The sequence below is a fragment of the Saccopteryx leptura genome, chromosome 3 (assembly GCF_036850995.1).
Source record: "Saccopteryx leptura isolate mSacLep1 chromosome 3, mSacLep1_pri_phased_curated, whole genome shotgun sequence".
In the NCBI taxonomy this organism is placed as follows: domain Eukaryota; kingdom Metazoa; phylum Chordata; class Mammalia; order Chiroptera; family Emballonuridae; genus Saccopteryx; species Saccopteryx leptura.
Window position 1 is genome coordinate 258,905,147 of NC_089505.1, and position 6,306 is coordinate 258,911,452.

Below are 6,306 nucleotides of genomic sequence, written 5' to 3' on the forward strand. Positions count from 1 at the left end.
TCACACTTTGAGATGTTTGACTGCAATTGTCAATTTTCACCAGTATTTTATATCACACTTGACAGGATTATTTTCATAACCCATGGTATCCCTTTCCTGTCCTGGAATGTGAAAACTCCCCTTGAGACACCTAATGAACCCTTTAATTCTAAAAGTCATATCTAAGCAGCAGGATAAGTTCTATAAGCCCCAATAATTGTTACAAAACTCAATACATTCTTATAGCTTTTGAAATGCAAACAGGCAAAGATAATAGAAATATTTTTCATTAGGTATTCAAGACCACTGATTCATTGGAAAAAAAACTACATATATATGTAGTCTGGCATAGTATGTTTGCTTAATAAGCTATTAATATAGAAAAGAAATTGAGCCTCCATGAACCATGTACATTTGAGTCTGACAGCTACAAACATATATAGTTAAAATAATTCTAAGTTATTCAAAATATCTCACCATGGAGGGCTTGAGGTGACCTTGAATGAAAGCTCTAGGCTTGTGCTCCTTGCACAATGCTATGTCATAGGTGATGATATGAAGTGACAGGAAAAAGAAAACTGCATTGTGCTGGTGGTCGAAAAAAATCACTGAGTAGCTTTAGAGATGGAATAATTTGAATTTAGATATTACAATCCCTTAAAGGCAGAAAAGTTCAGTGATAGCAGGGACTGAAGCAGAAACTCCTGGAGAACACCTTAACCTTCAAATGCTTTTTCAATTTAGTTAGCTTCTTTGCTGAATTTCTCTTACAGCCTTGAGTGAGATCCTTAGAAACTAACACGCCATGTTCTTAGATACAAATAAAGACATTAGTTTTTTCTAACCTATCAATGAACAATGAATTGATATCAAATATTAGATCTATTTCTTGAACTCCCTCATGCATCATTCTGGTTTTTGTCTGTTTCTTTGTAGTTTGTTTTTTGGTTGTTTGATTGGTTGGTTATTCTAGGATAAGACTAGGTTGATCTTTATGATGAACTTGACCTTGTTTCAAATTTAACTGGAAACTCTTGTATTAGTTAATATGGTCAATTCTTTCTTCCCTTCTTTTAGTGTGTTTTACAACATTCTCTCTAAAAATATGTTTAATTTTCCATCATGAAAATGAACAGTTAAGTTCTTTATATTGTAGATTCCAAATAAGGCGAGGGTTCCAATAACAACACCCAGTGGCCAGACTTAACATTCATTGTCACTGCAAGTTAGATTTCCTAATGCATTAACATTAAGAAGAAAACAATGAAATGGGACCAGATGGTATAACAAGGAAATTTACACTGTTATGTGGAAACTAGAGATAGATAAGTATAGGTAGTAAGTCACTAAAGCCACCCACACATACAAACAAAGGTTAGACTTAAAGTAGAGATGTGTGGGTGTGGGTATGTCTGTGTGTGTGTGGTCTGAGAAAAGAATAGGGTTAGGAAGACAGAAAAGGAACAGGCTTTGAGTGTCTGGCTCAGGGGTATAGCATCCACCTGGCACACGGAAGTTCCGGGTTTGATTCCTGGCAGGGCACACAGAAGTGTCTGTCTGCTTTGTTGTTTGTTTTTTGGTTGGTTATTCTAGGATAAGACTAGGTCCCCCCTCTCCTTCCTCTCTGTCTCTTTCTTCCCCTCCTGCAGCCAAGGTTCCATTGGAGCAAAGTTGGCCCAGGCACTAAGGATGGCTCCATGGCCTCTGCCTCAGGTGCTAGAATGACTCTGGTTGTAACAGGACAACACCCTAGATGGGCAGAACATTGCCCCCTGGTGTGCTTGTCGGGTGAATCCTGGCTGGGTGCACCTGGGAGTCTCTCTCTCTGCCTCCCCGCTTTTCACTTAGGAAAAAATACAAAAAAAAAAAAAAAAAAAAGAAGAAAGAAAGAAAGAAAGAGAGAGAGAGAGAGAAAGGGAGGGAGGGAGGGAGGGAGGGAGGGAGGAGGGAGGAAGGAAAGGAACAAATATATACTGAGTATTCACTAAGAGTTAATTGTCACAGTTAAATACTCAATCTCAGTGTTCATAGATACTAAGTCTATCTACCTTTCAAATGATTATGACTTAGTTAATCCAGTCTAATGTTAATACTGGTACAAAAGTTTTCTCTATATGCCAACCAGTTTTAAGATTTATTTTCTTTCTTTACTTCAAGAATAAGTATATTTGCAAACTGAAAACCATGTCTGAGCCACATATCACATATCCTCCACAGTACAGAGGAGGGAACACAAGCTCAGAGAGGTTGGTCAAAATAATTAGTGAGTAGTAGATTTAAGGGTTTAACCCAGATTCTATCAGACTACAGACCACTCTTCCTAGTATATCACAGTGACCCTGAAAGTAAACCAAAGAAAAAAAGAATATGGAGGGAAAAATTTCCCTCAAACACAAATCTCTACAGAGGGAGCAAAACTAAAAATAAGGCAAGGAGGGAAAATTTGTTTTAAAGTCACAAGTAATGCTTATTTCTTATTTGTACATAAGCAGAGTAAAATAGATCAGTTTTTACTTAAAATGTATGCAATAGCTATTTTTAATAGAAGAGCAGCTATTTTTCTTAAAAAGAGTAATCTTGACTCTGTTTGAGTGATATAATCACTTTGTCATTATAGACATAGTCTACACTCATACATAGATCTGGTTTGCCTTCACACAGTTTTTTAAAAATCACATTAGACTCCAGCAATTTGCTACATTTTTGTATCTTCAGAATGAGCTTGACTGATGTTTCCACTTTCCCACTATTCCATTTAGTATCAGAAATACACTCCAACAGCCTTGAGACCTGTTACCTGCATCTTTGCCCATCTAGAACCCTGCAAGATAAACTTCAGCTTTAGCCCTTCAAGTCCTTAAGGAGTTTCAATGTTATTTCAGGGATCTTGGTATTATCCAGGTACAGCCATGGAAAGTACTTTTAAACACAGTGCACAAACCTCCATGAAAGCTATCCTGTTTGAAATATAAAGCTAACAAAAGTAGCCTCTAAAATGAATTAGACCTACCTGGAGTCCAGAAATCCTTCCTGGAGTTGATGTCAGAGCCTTTACTCAAGAAATGTCTAAGCTCTTTGTGTGTGGGGAAAAAAATCTCAGGAATTTTCCTACCTGGATTTAATACCCCCAGATTTAAAATGTAGGTATTAGAAGCTGGAGCCGTTGAACGTCTCCCTTCATTTCTTGACATCTTTATGACAATGTATGGTGCAGTACCTCACTTTGCTGCAATTACTGAACAGACAGCACTGTAGGCAATGTAAGTTTGCTCTTAAGTGCAGCAATCCATTCTGAAGAGATGTACAAACATAAACTCTCAATTGTGGCAGGCTTCTCTGAAACCTGAGCATTATCTGTGAATTTTCTCTCTCCTTTTTAATCATTCTGTTAGCTCACCTCTAGAACCCAGTGGCCTAATTTACTAATTAATAACTATTATTACTTAGTGGAATTGAAAACTGAAATTACTGCCTGCCTTAAACATAATAAAAATTGGCAATCCATTCAGAGTTTTTTGAGGGGCTGCTTCATTCATTGCACGGCTCTGGCAGCGGGGTAGATGTCCTTGTCTGCTAGCTCCATGCCCCTCATTTCCAGGTGGTTGGAAGGGAGGTGAAGAATTGTCTCCCAGACACATTCAGACTAGAAGGGAAACATTATATATTGTAAAGTACAGTTGGCCCTTGAACAACACGAATTTGAACTGTGTGGGCCCATTTATATGTAGATTTTTTTAAATAAATACCATAAGTATATTTTCTCTCCCTTATAATTTTATTAACAAAATTATCTTTCCTTTAGCTTAGTTCATCATAAGAACATACTACATAATACTTATAACATACAAAGTATGTATTAGTCATCTGTTCATGTTATTGGTAAGGTTTCTGGTCAACAGTAGGACATTAGTAGTTAAGTTCTGGGGGGAGTCAAATTTATGTGTAGATTTTCAACTATGAGGGGAGTTGGCACCCCCAACCCCCATGTTGTACAGGGGCCAACTGTATACCTTTAATATCTTAATAGACAAAATTCTTTCAACCAGTAATTACATGATTTAGAAACATCTGTCTTCTCTACTTTGTTTATGCATGGTCCTCCTAACCTCAGCTTCTCTTCATAATTTAACAAATGACTTCTAATCTGAAATGACATTTTTCTTCATTTGTTAAGTAAAATGTCCTTAAAGAAAAATGGATAATGTAAGTTCACTGTCTCTCATAGTACATACAAAGCAGCTAGTGCCCAGGTTAAATCCATGGGAAAGTAAGCAAAAATTATTACCATCAGCATTTTCTCTTTTTGCTGTTGTTCTCACTGTTGGTTAGGTCATATCTGTTTAAAGTAACAAGTTTGTTCTTCAAACCTACCCTTCTTTTTTCTACGTTTGTTCCAATAGACATGTTAATATTATTCCTCATTACAACATGTTTGCATATTATTGTATATTTGTTTGTTTAATCTGAAAGTTGAGCATCTATGTTTGTCAAGCACCACCGGAGATGCTGAGATAAAGATGTACAGAAGTTTTGTTCCTACTCTCAAGCTGTCTATTGTCCAGCAGGGAAACCAAAGTATGAATCCACATGAGAAGCACTATGAAAAAATAGTTTTGGCCCTGGCCGGTTGGCTCAGTGGTAGAGCATCGGCCTGGCATGCGGGAGTCCCGGGTTCGATTCCCGGCCAGGGCACACAGGAGAGCTGCCCATCTGCTTCTCCATCCCTCCCCCTCTCCTTCCTCTCTGTCTCTCTCTTACTCTCCCACAGCCAAGGCTCCATTGGAGCAAAGTTTGCCCGGACGCTGAGGATGGCTCTGTGGCCTCTGCCTCAGGCGCTAGAGTGGCTCTGGTCGCAACAGAGCGACACCCTAGATGGGCAGAGCATCGCCCCCTGGTGGGCGTGCCGGGTGGATTCCGGTCGGGCACATGCGGGAGTCTGTCTGACTGCCTCCCTGTTTCTGGCTTCGGAAAAATACAAAAAAAAAAAAGTTTCAAGATGCACAAGATATTCCTGTAAAACATAACACACGTAAGAATTAAGGTCAAGTCTGGAAAGGTTATCACTGTAAAGAAGAAACCATTGCTACTCCTCAAACCACATAATGTGGTCTAGATACTCTTAAGATCAGTCATGAAGAGAACTCCCCACATGGAGGCAGGAAGCTGTCAAGAATGCAGATGCAACAGGTTAGGAAGAGATGCCTTTTAACCATGCTGCATGCTTAGTGTGGGTCACTATTCAGTCAGTTTAGCAGGTAATTGGTAAAAATGTCAGCTAGTTCACAAGGTTGTCTTAATTATACTTTAAAAAAAAATAGGCTAAAGTATCAGGTCTTCATGGCTGAGAGTTTAAGAGTTTTTCTTCTGACTTTCTAAAGATATTATCATGCCTTTTAAGCTGAAGGTCATTCAAATAATCAATTAATTATTTACTTAAGGTCCTTAATTTCTCAGCACACTGAGAAGCCACCCATGGAAGGTACTGATCTGTTCTCTATTCCCACTCTTGACCTGTAGGACCAGATAGCACCCACTAAAAGAACAAGTCCATTCAAAGAAGCCCATCAAAATTGACCTATTATAGTTTTGAGTTGAGAGAAATACAAACTTCCATGATCGTTTATAAATTGTTAATCTGTTTGAGTCTAACTCTATGAATTTCTTTTTATTTCTAATTCAATAAACATAAAACAAAGCAAGCAGGATACTACAAGGACAAATGTTCAATCTGATGTTTTCAGTTACAGAACCAGAAGTTAACTAGTAGTTAAAGTCAAGCCTAAAAAACATGTATTTTTTCTTTAAAATCACTGACATGACAATCACTGACACCACTAGATTCTAGCCATTCCTTATTTCTAAATGCTAACATCAAATATATTAACCACAAAGTCAATGGAAAGTTAAATTCTAGATCACACTCAGATCTAGATACTAAGTACTATTCTAGCTCTAAGTACTATTTTTGTATATAGTTTTGGGTTGTGAAAGGAAGAGGACATAACAGAATGGGTAAGACAAGCAGCAGAGATCTCTTTCTCTTTCACAGTTTTCCCATTCTCAAAATGCTAAACCAAAGAAATTTTTGCAAACTAGCCAGTAGTTTTGATACCCAGGTTGCAGAATTTTAAAACAAGAATGATTGTGTAGATCAGGGGTTGGCAAACTATGACCCACAGTCCGAATCTGGTCCACAGCTTATTTCTGTAAATAGTTTTACTGAAACACAGCCACCCCCATTTATGCATCATCCAAGGGCCAAATGGCAGAGTGTGGTAGTTGAGAAAGAGAGAATATAACTTGAAAAACATAAAATATGTATTCTAT